The following is a 17316-nucleotide window of genomic DNA, read 5'->3' as shown; positions in this document are numbered from 1 at the left end:
CACAGAAACACCTCCTAGAGTTCCCCTTTGCCTAGTTGTATTGGCAAAGTAACTGGCACCTTTAGTTCTTTAGATTTTATGGCTGCTTACCTGCCAAGATGATGCAGGAAACGGGCATCAGGATAAGGAACCCAAAAGAAAGTGGTCGTTCAAAGGCCTAAGTCTTGGGGGGAAACCTGTACCTCCTAAACCAATTAAATCAACAATGAATACTTTTATGATTCTCAGTCAAGCAAATTTTTACAATTATTTATTTAGCATACTATTTCACAAATAACAGACATATTCAGAAATAAATAAAATAAATGAAATTTATGGAATAAAATATATGAAAATCCAGATATATAAAGATATATTTGAAAAAAATAGCATTTCCCATAAATGAATATTAAAGCCTCTGAATTCATAATGTATAGAATGTATTATTCATTGAAAATGAAATTTAATTTATCAGTAAAAGTTTAAGAAATATAACTTGTTAAATATTTGAGTTTATTTATTGAGTACAACAAGGGAAGTTGCATTTTAAAAGCCGACTCTCTTCTCCCCCACATTTGTGGGGAACTTATTCAAAAATACTATTAATCCATGTTTTTAAAGAGGAAGCAGAGTATTGGGAGAATATTGACAATCAAATGAGTTTTGAACATTAAAGCCAATCATGCAGTTCAGTCTACCAAGACCAACCTCATTTCCTTTGCAATAGGAATCAAAGTAACTCAGATGAGAAAGGGGATTTGCATCACGGCAGTATTTTAGTCTTTTGGTCCATATATAACTGTATGTGACTTGATTTGCCAAAATGTTAAAGGCTATTTGTGGATTTAAATGATAATTAGGAGTAGACTTTGTGTTGATGTGCCCTCACCCTCTGCTATAAGCTATTGATTGTTTCCATATGCATCATTTCCTATTTCTGACAGCCTTATTTCCTCAGCAGGTCTTCAACCAAGTTATTCAAAGGTCTGCATTCAGAATATTTTTGAATTCAGTTTCTCCTAAATAGTTGTTTTCAGCAAACTGAACTTCTAGTCTTTTATGTTTTGCATCTGTCTCTTACTCCCCTCCTGAGATATCTTTTCATCTCAATCTTAGTCTTCCCATGCCTGGATGGCATTGTCTTTGATAAAAGTGTTTTTTTTTTTTTCTCTTGTGAATCTAACTCCATTTTTGTAGCATTTGTTGTAGAAAACCAGACACTTCAATCCTCTCTGGTCAGCCCTCCGGTCAGTCTTGCATTTCTACACCTCATTTCCCCCCCATTCTCTCTCTCTCTCTCTTCCTGCCCTGTCTCTTAAAAGAGGGATGAATGCATAGTAAATCAGTATTTGCATGTGAGAAATACTCGTTTTGTTTTGTAGTTTCACTACTTCAATAATCTTATTATGCTGTTGGTTTTCTTATTTTGCTATTTATTTGGTGGTTGTTCTTTTCATTTATATTTTTCTTAGCATCCCTGTCCTCTCTCCCAATTCACTGAAATTTAAATTTATTTTATCATTTTTTTCTAGCTTGTGCCTCTTATCTGTGTAATCCTAGGGCCATACCAAAATGCATTAATATTTGGAAAAATAATTTGTCTTTTATCTTTGTCATAAAAAATTTATTTTTTAAATTTCCATGCTTGCAATAAATAGCACATCATTGTATTTTCTAAATACCATGTGTAATATGAATAAAAGATAATTCCTCATTGCATTTAAGTATTTTGACATATAATTATTAAACTTACTATCAAAAATATTTTAGGATTTCTGAAATGTTTTCCATAGAAACATAATGTTAGTGTGCGGTCTAGAAAATATTATCATAGGATATATCATTTTAAAATTATTTTCTTTTCATAGTGATATCATGTAAAAACTTTAATATTCATTAAAACTATATTTATAGTACTCATTAGTGAAGTGATGCTATTCTTATATTCTATAATACATTTAGGGTCAAAGTGCTCCAGGCACTATGCCAGAAAATTCATAGACAGATCTAATTTAATCATTAGAATAACCCTATAGCATGATCTTAGAGTCTGATATTTCTTTTTCTTTTTTAATTTAACTTGTGAAACTGAATCATAGAGAGATTAGTTAAGATATTTCTTCAAAGACCCACATAGAGTAAATGTCATAACTCAGATCTTGGTGCCCAGAAATTTTTTTTTATGATTTCTTTTTATTATTGCTCCTGTAAAATTACTTCCAATTTTTTATCAGTGAAGCCCTGTTATTTACAGTGAAGGTCACAATTTCTGATCCCTGCAGTTGTCAATTTCCCACTTATTATTTTCATGCCATTCTTATTTCAACCCTTACCCTTAGAGGAAAACTCAAATGTAACCTCAAAAAAAATTCCATTTTCTTCTGTGTTTAGTTCTACTTTTACTGCCTTCAGTGTAGACATAATTGTCATCTTTTCTCTTCAAGCTTATATTATTACCTGTTGTTCTTCCATCTTACTATAACTTGCAGTACTCATTTTTTAAAAAAATTTCATTTGATATGTTTTTAAGTCAACTTTTTTGGGAACTAGGTTTTAGAAAACAAAACATACTCATTTTTAGTGTATAGTTGAATGCACACAGACGAATGCACACACTGGTATAATGATCATCACAATCAAGGTATTGATTATTTTGGCCATTTATACAAGTACCCACATGACTCCATACAGTCAATCCCTCCCCAACCCTGGCTTTAGGCAAATATTGATCTACTTTCTGACACTATAGTTGATTTTTTTCTCTTCTAGTGTTTCTCATAGATTGAACAACAGAGCATGTACTCTTTTTTGCCCACGGCTTCCACTGCTCATCAGTGTTTTCACCAATGCATCCGTGTCAAGTGTGTCAACAGTTTGCTTCTTTTCCCTGTGTAGTCATAGTCTATTGTATGAATAGGCCATGCTTTACTTATCCATTCTCCAGTTAATGGACATACAGATGATTGCCAGTTTGTTATCATGAATAAAGCTATTATGAACACTTACCTGCATATCTTTATATAGATATATGTTTTCATCTTTCTTCAATAAAAACCTAGAAGTAGAATTGCTATTTCATATGATAAGCTTAGGGTTAATTCTATAAAAATCTGCCAAAACATTTTCCAAAGTGGTTATCAAAATCAATATTCTCTTAAGTAATATATGAGAGTTCCAGTTCCCCATCTCACCAACACTTGGTTTTGTTCATTTCTTTTAATTTAAATTTTTCTAGAAAGTGTGTAGCATCATCTCATTGTGATTTTGATTTCTCTAATGACTAACAGTGTTTAACACATTCATGTGCTTTTTGCGCATTTGTATGCCTTCATTTTTGTGTCTGCTTAAATTTTTCAACCCTTTTTATCATGTTGTTTATATTTCTTCTTTGTTTCTAATATAATACTAGTTTTCAACAGAGTGTAGTTGTTTGTCAGTAGTTTATGAACTACAGAAATGGAACAAGAAAATCAGCAGTAAATGATTTTTCATCTGTGCTTTCCTCAAATTTCCTAGCACATTGAAGGTAATATCTTTTCACTCTATTAACTCAACTATGTTTTCAAAAATTATCTAATATAGTAAATATCTTCAGTGAGTAGCAGAGGGTTCAAGAATTACACAAAACTGTTTTGAAGCCTTGATGATGCTACTTACTGATACTCTTTAGCTATTACTGAATCTGTCTAAAAATTAATAACTTTTTTTTCAAAAAGTGAGTCCAAACACTTAGGTTGTTTTGAGGATTCAACGTGATTGTGATCTGTATGGGGAAGGGGGTCAGGGAGATGTTCATTTCTGATACATAGGTACTCAATAATTTTAATTTCCATTCCTTCATCCTTTGCTAGTGAAAGTCTAAAGTAAATAATAAAGCTAAGTCATATAAACCCAATTTAAATCACAGGTAGAATGAAGAAATAATTGAATGTGTAATTTATTAATTTTAAAAAATTACAAGAAATAGTTAATCCTTTAGCCATTTCATTTAGTAGTGTTGGATGATAATATTTTAAGATACAGAATGTCAAAGAAAATTCCAAGTCAGTTAAGATTTTAATCACATTTGATAAGCAAACCATAAGTGAACATACTAAATGTACTTCAATGGTGAATGGATAAACAAACTGTGTTATAAACATAGAATGGAATACTACCTTTCAGTAATGAGGAATAAACTATTGACATAAGCAACAATTTGGATAGAACTCAAAGGTATTATTATGCTGAATGAAATATGTTGATCTCAGTGGGTTATATATGGCATAGTTCCATTTATGTGGAACTCTCAAAGTAACAAAAGAATAAATGAAGAATAGAGCTCATTAGGGCTTTGGGTTGGGAAAGCCTATGGCTATTCAGTAGTTACCTAAGGGAACTTGTTGGTGATGATGGAACAACTGTATTCTGAATGTGATCATGGTTACTCAAATCTGAACAAGTAATAAATTTTTATAGTACTAAACATTAAAAGAGTGCATGCAAAAACGGTGAAATCTGAACAAGACCTATACCTAAGTTAATAGTAGTTAATGGTCAATATCCTGGTTTTGACAAGGTTCTATGGCTATGTTAGATGTTGTCTTTGGGGGGAAGCTAGGCAAAGGGTACATAAGAACTGTGTACTATTTAACTAACTTCTTATGACTTAAACTAAGATAAAAAGTTGGAATATAGCAAAAAAAAAAAAAAAGGTTTTAGCTCTAAAAGAAATGATATCAACTGTGAGAAGAGCCAGGCATCATCTGTGCTTGGAAAAAAGAGAAGTGTGGGCAAATTGTTGACCTACACATGTTCAAAAGAGGAAGGGTCTAAGCAGGGTGATGGTGGTAGGTGAGAAGCAGGAATCCTAGAGAAACTTGTCTTATGCAATAGACAGTAGGGTCCTAATGTGAAGCCTGAAGTTCAGAGTCAGGATTCCATTCCCCACGGGTAGCCACAACAGCAAGGCAAAGTGTATGTTGGTGGGCTTTCAGGACGAACACTCAGAGTTGGGTAACAGCAGCATGCCATTTTCTGCAGCTAGGATCTTAACTATCATACCTGGCAATGCATAGCCATTGGATTTACTACTATCTGTCTTCTAATTTCCTTCTACCTGGCACTAAGACTAGCCTCAGAGCCTGGATCACAAACCTGGGGGGAGAAAACAAGTGAATTACCAAGAGTCACATAGCTTATAAGTTAGTTCACAGTTTACCAGGTGTACCATAAATAAACACATGCCCTGTAATTTAAGTTTGCACATAAATAACTCTGAAGAATCATAGCAAAATTTAGATCTCAATCAATAAGAGTATATAATGTGAGAAGCAAGAAGAACTACAATCCTGCAGCCTGTGGAACAAAAACCACATTCACAGAAAGATAGACAAGATGAAAAGGCAGAGGGCTATGTACCAGATGAAGGAACAAGATAAAACCCCAGAAAAATAACTAAATGAAGTGGAGATAGGCAACCTTCCAGAAAAAGAATTCAGAATAATGATAATGAAGATGATCCAGGACCTCAGAAAAAGAGTGGAGGCAAAGATTGAGAAAATGAAAGAAATATTTTAAAAAGACCTAGAAGAATTAAAGAACAAACAAACAGAGATGAACAATACAATAACTGAAATGAAAACTACACTAGAAGGAATCAATAGCAGAATAACTGAGGCAAAAGAATAGATAAGTGACCTGGAAGACAGAATGGTGGAATTCACTGCTGAGGAACAGAATAAATAAAAAAGAATGAAAAGAAATGAAGACAGCCTAAGAGACCTCTGGGACAACATTAAACGCAACAACATTCGCATTATAGGGGTCCCAGAAGGAGAAGAGAGAGAGAAAGGACCAGAGAAAATATTTGAAGAGATTATAGTCAAAAACTTCCCTAAAATGGGAAAGGAAATAGCCACCCAAGTCCAGGAAGCACAGCAAGTCCCATACAGGATAACTCCAAGGAGGAACGTGCCGAAGCACATAATAATCAAATTGGCAGAAATTAAAGACAAAGAAAAATTATTGAAAGCAGCAAGGGAAAAATGACAAATACCATACAAGGGAACTCCAAGGAGGTTAACAGCTGATTTCTCAGCAGAAACTCTACAAGCCAGAAGGGAGTGTCATGATATACTTAAAGTGATGAAAGGGAAGAACTTACAACCAAGATTACTCTACCCAACAAGGATCTCATTCAGATTTGATGGAGAAATCAAAAGCTTTACAGACAAACAAAAGCTAAGAGAATTCAGCACCACCAAACCAGCTCTACAACAAATGCTAAAGGAACTTCTCTAAGTGGGAAACACAAGAGAAGAAAAGGACCTGCAAAAACAAACCAAAAACAATTAAGAAAATGGTCAGAGGAACATACATATCGATAATTACCTTAAACGTGAATGCATTAAATGGTCTAACCAAAAGACACAGGCTTGTTGAATGGATACAAAAACAAGACCTATATATATGCTGTCTACAAGAGACCCACTTCAGACATAGGGACACATACAGACTGAAAGTGAGGGGATGGAAAAAGATATTCCATGCAAATGGAAATCAAAAGAAAGCTAGAGCAGCAATACTCATATCAGATAAAATAGACTTTAAAATAAAGAATGTTACAAAAGACAAGGAGGGACACTACATAATGATCAAGGGATCAATCCAAGAAGAAGGTATAACAATTACAAATATATATGTATCCAACATAGGAGCACATCAATATATAAGGCAACTGCTAACAGCTATAAAAGAGGAAATTGACAGTAATACAAAAATAGTGGGGAACTTGAACACCACACTTACACCGGACAGATCATCCAAATGAAAATAAATAAAGAAACAGAAGCTTTAAATGACACAATAGACCGATAGATTTATTTAATTGATGTTTATAGGACATTCCATTCAAAAGCAGCAGATTACACTTTCTTCTCAAGTGCGCAGAGAATATTCTCCAGGATAAATCACATCTTGGGTCACAAATCAAGCCTCAGTAAACTTAAGAAAATTGAAATCATATCAAGCATCTTTTCTGACCACAACGCTATGAGATTAGAAATGAATTACAGGGGAAAAAAACGTAAAAAACACAAACACATGGAGGCAAAGCAATACGTTACTAAATAACCAAGAAATCACTGAAGAAATCAAAAAATACATAGAGACAAAAGACAATGAAAACACTACAATCCAAAACCTAGGGGATGCAGCAAAAGCAGTTCTAGGAGGGAAGTTTATAGCTCTACAAGCCTACCTCAAGAAACAAGAAAAATCTCAAATAAACAACCTAACATTACACCTAAAGGAACTAGAGAAAAAAGAGCAAACAAAACCCAAAGTTAGCAGAAGGAAAGAAATCATAAAAATCAGAGCAGAAATAAATGAAATAGAAATGAAGAAAACAATAGTAAAGATCAATAAAGCTAAAAGCTGGTTCTTTGAGAAGATAAACAAAATTGATAAGCCATTAGCCAGACTCATCAAGAAAAAGAGGGAGAGGACTCAAATCAATAAAATTAGAAATGAAAAAGGAGAAGTTACAACAGACACCACAGAAATACAAAGCATCCTAAGAGACTACTGCAAGCAACTCTATGCCAATAAAATGGACAACCTGGAAGAAATGGACAAATTCTTAGAAAGGTATAACCTTCCAGGACTGAACCAGGAAGAAATAGAAAATATGAACAGACCAATTACAAGTAATGAAATTGAAACTGATTAAAAATCTTCCAACAAACTCCAGGACCAGATGGCTTCACAGGTGAATTCTATTAAACATTTAGAGAAGAGCTAACCCCCATCCTTCTCAAGCTCTTCCAAAAATTTGCAGAGGAAGGAACACTCCCAAACTCATTCTATGAGGCCACCATCGCCCTGACACCAAAACCACACAAAGATACTACAAAAAAAGAAAATTACAGACCAATATCACTGATGAATATAGATGCAAAAATCCTCAACAAAATACTAGCAAACAGAACCCAACAACACACTGAAAGGATCATGCACCATGATCAAGTGGGATTTATCCCAGGGATGCAAGGATTCTTCAATATATGCAAATCAATCAGTGTGATACACTATATTAACAAACTGAAGAATAACAACCATATGATCATCTCAATAGATGCAGAAAAAGCTTTTGACAAAATTCAACACCCATTTATTAGAAAAACTCCCAGAAAGTGGGCATAGAGGGAACCTACCTCAACATAATAAAGGCCATATGCGACAAACCCACAGCAAACATCATTCTCAATGGTGAAAAAATGAAAGCATTTTCTCTAAGATCAGGAACAAGACAAGGATGTCCACTCTTACCACTATTATTCGACATAGTTTTGGAAGTCCTAGCCATGGCAATCAGAGAAGAAAAAGAAATAGAAGGAATACAAATTGGAAAAGAAGAAGTAAAACAGTCACTGTTTGCAGATGACATGATACTATACATAGAGAATCCTAAAAAATGCCACCAGAAAACTACTAGAGCTAATCAATGAATTTGGTAAAGTAGCAAGATACAAAATTAATGCACAGAAATCACTTGCATTCCTATACACTAATGATGAAAAATCTGAAAGAGAAATTAAGGAAACACTCCCATTTACCATTGCAACAAAAAGAATAAAATACCTAGGAATAAACCTAGTTAAGGAGACAAAAGACCTGTATGCAGAAAACTATAAGACACTGATGAAAGAAATTAAAGATGATACCAACAGATGGAGAGATATACCATGTTCTTGGATTGGAAGAATCAACATTGTGAAAATGACTATACTACCCAAAGCAATCTACGGATTCAATGCAATCCCTATCAAATTACCAATGGCATTTTTTACGGAACTAGAACAAAAAATCTTAAAATTTTTTATGGAGACACAAAAGACCCTGAATAGCCAAAGCAGTCTTGAGGGAAAAAACGGAGCTGGAGGAATCAGACTCCCTGACTTCAGACTATACTACAAAGCTACAGTAATCAAGACAATATGGTACTGGCACAAAAACAGAAACATAGATCAATGGAACAAGATAGAAAGCCCAGAGGTGAACCCACGCACCTATGGTCAACTAATCTATGACAAAGGAGGCAAGGATATACAATGGAGAAAAGACAGTCTTTTCAATAAGTGTTGCTGGGACAACTGGACAGCTACATGTAAAAGAATGAAATTAGAACACTCCCTAACACCATACAGAAAAACTAAACTCAAAATGGATTCGAGACCTAAATGTAAGACTGGACACTATAAAACTCTTAGAGGAAAACATAGGAAAAACACTCTTTGACATAAATCACAGCAAGATCTTTTTTGATCCATCTCCTAGAGTAATGAAAATAAAAACAAAAATAAACAAATGGAACCTAATGAAACTTCAAAGCTTTTGTACGGCAAAGAAAACCGTAAACAAGACAAAAGGACAACCGTCAGAATGGGAGAAAATGTTTGCAAATGAATCAATGGACAAAGGATTAATCTCCAAAATATGTAAATAGCTGATGCAGCTGAATATTAAAGAAACAAACAACCCTATCCAAAAATGGGCAGAAGACCTAAATAGACATTTCTCCAAAGAAGACATACAGATGGTCAAGAAGCACATGAAAAGCTGCGCAACTTCACTAATTATTAGAGAAATGCAAATCAAAACTACAATGAGGTATCACCTCACACCGGTTAGAATGTGCATCATCAGAAAATCTACAAACTAAAAATGCTGGAGAGGGTGTGGAGAAAAGGGAACCCTCTTGCACTGTTGGTGAGAATGTGTATTGATACAGCCACTATGGAGGACAGTATGGAGGTTCCTTAAAAAACTAAAAATAGAATTACCATATGAGCCAGCAATCCCACTACTGGGCATATACCCAGAGAAAACCATAATTCAAAAAGACACATGCACCCCAATGTTCATTGCAGCACTATTTACAATAGCCAGATCATGGGAGCAACCTAAATGCCCATCGACAGACAAATGGATAAAGAAGAGGTGGTACATATATACAATGGAATATTACTCAGCCATAAAAAGGAACGAAATTGAGTCATTTGTTGAGACGTGGGTGGATCTAGAGACTCATACAGAGTGAAGTAAGTCAGAAAGAGAAAAACAAATATCGTATATTAAAGCATGTATGTGGAACCTAGAAAAATGGTACAGATGAACTGGTTTGCAGGGCAGAAGTTGGGACACAGATGTAGAGAACAAACGTATGGGCACCAAGGAGGGAAAGCCACGGTGGTGGGGGTGGTGTTGTGCTGAATTGGGCGATTGGGATTGACATGTATCCACTGATGTGTATAAAATTGATGACTAATAAGAACCTGCTGTATAAAAAAATAAATTAAGTAAAATTTAAAAATTAAAAAAGTAATACAAAAAAAGAGTATATAATGTGCATTTTTGTAGTCATTCAGATGACTATTTTCATTTTCTATTGTCCACATTATTTTTGTACATTTGATTGAGCATTAGAATAAATGCTTTATTCAGTCACTTACTAATATTATTGTAATAATGTAATAATCTCTCCACAAATAATTCTATTCTATCTGTATGGTATGCTCTTCTTACACATAATGTTATTTCTCTTTTGATGTAATGTAGTTGAAGGTAATGAGAAGAGAAACAATAACCAGCCTATCAATTTTTTAAAAAATAATTTTATTATCCCAGTTTCCTAAACCTATTGAATGAGATGTCACATCCGAGCTAAAGTACAATTAGCATACTGTACAATGGCAATTAACAGCATTTGCTTCAGAATTACAGAGTGACAATATCTCAATAACCGCAGTAACACTCCTATGATGTCCCAACTCTAGTAAACATTTTTCAAAGATTATTCAGCCTCATACAGGCATGTTTAATTTAAAATCAACATATTTTACAAGGAAAATGACTCTCTATGGTACTGTTTAGCCATTCAAACTACAAGTTATTAAAAAGATGAATTGAGATTGTAGCTACTAAGGATAAGGGAAGGTAATTGGAAGCAAGAAAGGCACATACATTTCTTTCTAGCTATCAGGGTTAAATCAGTAGAGAAATTTTAAATAGTCTCCATTTTGAGGAAGATAATAAGCTTTAAAAATACCTGAATCATCATTTTGCAATACTTGCAGCAAAACACCGTGTTACGCATCTTGCCTGTCATGGGCATCAAATCCTAGTTTCAATGTCATATGGACAACTATTGGCTACAGCAAAGATGGATTGCAAACACATCTTCCCTACAAGTTCAGTTGCCATTTTATTATTTCATATAATCACTGGGGTTCAAACGCATTTAAATAGCCTGGAATGTAATTAAAGGGGTATAAATGACTTACGTGACATGCATGACCAGTTATTATTTTGCCGTGTTGTAAATACACTTGAGTAGTTTTCTCCCTATCAGTTTAGTTACATGTGTATTCGACCCATATTTCTAGAGTGTGAAGTTGGTGGCAAAGGAGTACTATCCCTTAGTCAACAACCCCAGAGAAATATTTGTGACACAATCTTCTCCACACTAGAAATCTCTCAGCGTCCTCTACACTCCTGTTACCCATAATGACTAATATCTTCGACTGAAAACCATCTCTATTGAAGTGATATATCTGGATCCTCCACTAGACTGAGAATTCCTCCCCCACCTCCACCCAGCTTAATGAACTGTAAAATCCTCGCTTTCACTCCCACAGGTTATCCCACATTGACTCAGAGTCCAGAGGATTTGCAAGATCCAAGTTCTAAGCAGGGTTCTTAGCTCTGTCCCCTCACAGTTGTCTCTCTGACTTCACATCTCTCAGGTTCTAATCTCATCCTGTACTTTTCAAAATCTTCACAAGATCTTCGCATGTTGCCTTTTAGCAGACCAAAATGATGCTCCAGACCTTGGGCATGAGAAAGACTTTCTTTGTACTAAGCCAGCTTGCCTTTTGAATGCTAAATCTGGGACTCAAGCCTAGCAGTAATGATGTTAATCAAAAGAGTAATCAGTCAAAATTTGGGTTCCTCTGAAACTTGAATGTGGGCTGCTTCACATGTCATATAAAATTTACACTTGGCAACACAGTTTCACTCTTGATGGGAGCACACTGAGCAATGAGAAGAAGAGTATCTTCACTTATCCATTCATTCAACAAGTTTTGTTTCATTTCTGTATTATTTTTTTTCAATTATATGCCTCGTTCTGGAAGTGTTGTGAGAATTCAGAGGAAAGATTATTGAATAAGTACTCAAGTGAGGCAGAGCAGAATTCCTAAGGGGATGGGATTGAAATTGCTCTTTGGATCATGTAGAGTTTAAACAGGCAGAGAGTAGAAGGGAAGGACTTGCAGTCCAAGAGAGTAAGAAAAACGTAAACTTAGGGGCAGAAATGAGTGACATATTCCTAGAATCATGAGGGGTTGAAGTCATAAGGCAAGTAGCATACCTATCCAATTACAAGGGAAGGTTTGGTGTGTTTTTCTTTTCCTTTTTTCCTTTTTATATTTACACATTTCTCATGCCACTGCCCGCCCCCCAAATCCCCTGCCTCTAGGGATACATAATATCTGTTCCCTGTACCTATGAGCTTTTTTTTTTTTTGAGAATTCCATGAAGGTTGAGACTGCATTTTACCTCTGTATTCCTGGATCCTAATGCAGTGCATAATCCCATCAGGCCCAGAATAAATGTTTGTTGAATGAAAAATAAAAGATGTTTTTACAATTGTTTATGATACTCTAACTGTACTCCTCACACACTTTCCAGTCCATAAGAGATGTTACCCAATCTCATTGAGATAACTAAAATAATTGAGAGTGTTTTAGAACTTTTATTACAAAGTGACAGGACAATGTTTAAAGTTTATTTGATCTAATAATTTAAAATTTTGCCAATTGGATGTATATTTTGAAGAATTATTTTGCTAATTATTTACTTTTATTATTTTTTAAAAGTATAAATCCATGATACATTGGAAATACATTTGAAAGAATAAAACTCATCCTTCATCTCTAAGAATTTGAGAAAAATGACTGCCTAATCCACATAAAGCTGTGTATGCCAGAAGTGTTGTAGTAATGTGCTAATTTAAACACCGTATCACCAGAAGAATCTCTAGGGGTTGAATTTAGGAGACAGGCTTTTAAAAAATAACAAACACTAACAATCTCTAACTTCAACATTGTGAAACAACCATCACATTAAGTTAAAAATAATATTTATTAAGCTGCAAATGCATGGTAGAACCGTTCCCCTCTCTCTGAGAAAACTGGACACATTTCTGCTGTTTTTTGTTCCCAACATGGGCCTCCAGTTACTACTGAGTAACTGAAGTTGACATAGGAGATGGAATATATTCGTCATTTGACACCTGAGAATTCAAGTTGAGAAATACTTAGTGCAGAGTATTTCAACCTCAGTGCTATTTACCTGTGGGGTCAGAAGTCGCTGCTCTAAGGGCTGTCCTGTGGAATGTAAAATGTTTAGCATCCAGTAGTTGCCAGTAGCAACCTCCTCGGTCTTCTCCCCTCAGTTAATTACTAATTTGTAACAATTAAAATATTCTCCAGACATTGACAGACTTCTCCAGTAGGCTAAAATCCCCTCAGTTGAGATTTATTGACTGATAGTAATTGGAGGCATTAGGTACTTCTGGCGAAGAGTGTTGGAACTACAATTTCAACAGTATACTTTGCCCAGTAGAAAATTCCCAGAACTGGAAAAGAGAGGGCTTGGATTGCAACCAGTCAAAATTCACTATATGACTAAGGTTAAGCAATTTGAATTTTGACATCTCTAGCCCTCATCTTTAATACAAGTATGTTAGAATTCTGAAATTTTGTGTTTTCTGACTTTGTCAAAAACTAATGTCCTATTTGTAAAGTATCTGTAAAATTTATATTCTAGTACATTAAGCTGTCCTTGGACCAACAATATTCTGTAAAAAAATATGTCCCTCTTAAATGGTAGAACTTCCTATCTAATCTCTAATAAAATTTCACCTCAGGAGACCAGAAAAGTAACCTAGATGTTATTGACTTTATATCATATTACAGTAAATAAGAAGCAGGTTTACGGTTTGTAATAAAAAGCTATTATTTACATAGGCATTTAATCTAAATTATTATATCTCTTGTGCCAATTTTCTAAAAGATAGCAGCAACAACACTAATAGTATTCGTTTTTGGAATGGACCTTATATGACTCCAGGATTTTCTAACCTGAAAAACATCTCAAGAACTCTTCTAGTTTATTCATTAAATCGAATTCACCAAAGATTGCAAATGATGCCAAAGACTATTTGGGGTTTCTGATCCATTAAGTTGCTTTCTACATTGTCGAAGCAAAATCAAATGATATTTATATAATATTTCCTTTACAGTTAACAGAGGAGTATTAAAACTTCAACTTTATCTGGAAAAGTATTTTTTTAAGTAATGAATATCCATAAATTATTCTAAAAATTATAATTTTTAACAATCAACTAATGTTTTCTTTGTGTCTACTGCTTGTGTATTTGTACATGAAGACCACATAATTTTGATTTGTAATAGGCTGAGCTAAGTTGTCTCTCCTCCACTGTAACCATGCACATTTAGAGCTTGAATGCTGGGAGGAGAGGTCAAATACCCTTACCCTTGTTCACATCACACATGCACAACTATACACACAGAAACAGGGGTGCTTCTATTTGTAACCAGAATTAACAATGGTTTACCACCATCCCATTGATCCACTGATATATACAGTGGTACATGGGGTGGGGAAGAGGAGGTCTGTAAGAAGTACTTCACCACATAGGCTGAAGTTCTCTTCACAAACAAAATATACTCCGGAGTTGAGGCTCAGAGATCAGTGATGACTTTATCAAACCTACATGGGTTGTCAGTGGCAGGGAATGAGAAAATAGCTATATATGTCAGAAAGGAAACAGTCTTACCCCAAAACAAGTTTAAATGTGTAGAGATTAGGATTTGTTTGTTTTGTTTCTTTGAGCATTCCCTAATAATAATAATAAATCAGCCTCCTTTAACTCCTCACTGCCACCATTTCCCAGAGATCTTGTTTGCTAAATGTAGTCAGGAGCCTTGTGAACTGGGCTCTACAGAGTGGTCCTGCAGAGTCACTGTAATTTGTTAGTTTGATATAAATATGACATTTTTATCCACAGATTAAGAAGGCCTGGAAACATCAGGTTATCATGACTTGATCTTATTCAGCTCTAGGTGTGAGAAAACTTTAGATATATCTCCCTATGTGTAGAGAGGAGTATTATTAATACCCTGTTCCTCTAATCCAGCCTGAATAAAGGAAAACATACTAAAGCTATAACATCCTTTAACTTTTAAAATGTACATTCTACTAAGCTTTTACTAAATACCCATAAGAATAAAAACACAAGGAGTTGATAATGTTTCCCATAGTAGCCTCATTGCCTAGCAGTTTTTCTTGACTATTTTTCTTTCTTTTGTGTTTGGCACATACAGTGAATGGTTCAGAAACACTGCTAACTCTGGCCACCTTGCCACCTATCAGACCAACTGCTGAGTTACCATCCAGCAACACTGTGCTTCCTTCACCCTGAAGTACAAAAGGGCATGTTGTAGCCCTTGTCTCTACTTAGACTAATGACTCCTAAGCCATAATTTTACACAGCATCTTATACTTCTAAGCGACTTTGTTAAATGCAGGCCATGCAGTCGTATTTACAAATTCACTGTGCAAGCTCAATATATTGGAGGAAAAGACAGACAATAGCCTCTGCCAGAAAGTGGAAGCACCTTGTAGCCAGGCATTCCCAAGGTCTACATCCTGCCTCTCAACCTACTAGGTGTATAAGTTTATAAATGTGACTAGCCCCCTCTGAACATCAGAATTCTCATCCATAAAATGAGATCAAGAAACATAACTTCCAGGGTTTTATGAAGATTAAATAAAAACTATGTGTGAGAAACCACCCAGCATGCTCTGTGCTGCTTACCTGGTATTTTACCTGGCATTTAATAATGTTATCCTTGCACGTAAGCAAAGCCTGTCCTGAAGTAAGTGAATTTGGGGAGGTCTACAGTTAGAAAATAAAGTCTACAAAGTTAGTTACCAAACTTAAGAACGTTGCCAAATTTTGATAACAAATTCATTCAAATCAAGTCTTACTGAAAGGATTTAATTAATTGTAAATTAATTGTAAATTGCTATCCACTTCTTACACTGTGAGTTGCTATCCACTTTTTTACTTAATGTTCATAGCTATCATTGTGAAATAATCATGATGATATGTTCCATTTTACAGATGGACTAAAAGTGTTGTATAGAAATTGAGTAAATTTCCTAAGGGCCACTCCAGTGGTAAGGAAAAACAAGCAAAATCAACCCTCTTCTCTAGTTTCTCCTTTGCAATTATCCTTCACACCAGGGCTTAAGATCAAAATATATTTTTAAAAGTTTGTTTTACAAACAGAATTGGAATCAATAAAATATAAATAACTTGAATTGCAATTTGACCTGAGACCATGATTCCTGAAATTGATGATTTTGGAAGTTCTCACTTCCTGCCTCTTCCTGTACAGGCTACTTCCAGTCCTAACGTGCTAACATCAATTCCAAAGACAAATAAAACCAGAAAATAATTTGAAACAGGCTTTCACTGATTGACTGCTGTTGCTGTGTTTAAGGCCACTGAAGGGAAGACCAGGACACATCAGCTTGGAAGTACATAATGTCTTGAGTGGCTCTAGGACTCTGAGGGTAGCAGAAACAATATATTGGGAATGAAGGAAATCAATAAAGAGTCAGACTGAATTATTATAAACTAAAACCAATAAACAGCACCTGGACTCCAAGACTACATGAAAAAATAATCCAATAATTCACTGTAAAAGTAAAAATATGTATGTCAATGCTGGAGCATCTGTAATTTCCTCAGATTAGAGAGGTTAACAGCATAGGCACCATTATTAAATGTTGAACTCTGTGGAGATACCAATTTATTCCAGTCTCTTGTCACGTAAAATTTTATCATTATAACCTAGATATATTCACTAAATTGATGATGCTTTAAAAATGTGTATTTTCCCATGCTGCTCTCTAATTTACAAAAGAATTCAAGTTCAAGGGCACATTTCTAGGAGCAGCTTTATGTTAATGACCCCTTGGTTAAACCCTTTGAGACTATCTTATTATTTTTATGTTCATGTTCTCTGGGGCTGTGAAAAGTGAATGCTGTTACTGGAACTTAATTTTGTTATTTTTCCTGCCGACATTTAGGAGACAGCTATATGGGCAGTTTCTGTTCATCCTCTGAACCACAATATAAAAATCCATATAGAAGCTTACTATGAGTGAAGCTGAATATGCTTTCCAACTGTAGGCTTG

Source organism: Orcinus orca, chromosome 5 (genome assembly GCF_937001465.1).
Source record: "Orcinus orca chromosome 5, mOrcOrc1.1, whole genome shotgun sequence".
Lineage (NCBI taxonomy): Eukaryota > Metazoa > Chordata > Mammalia > Artiodactyla > Delphinidae > Orcinus > Orcinus orca.
Note: the sequence above shows the minus strand (reverse complement) of the source record.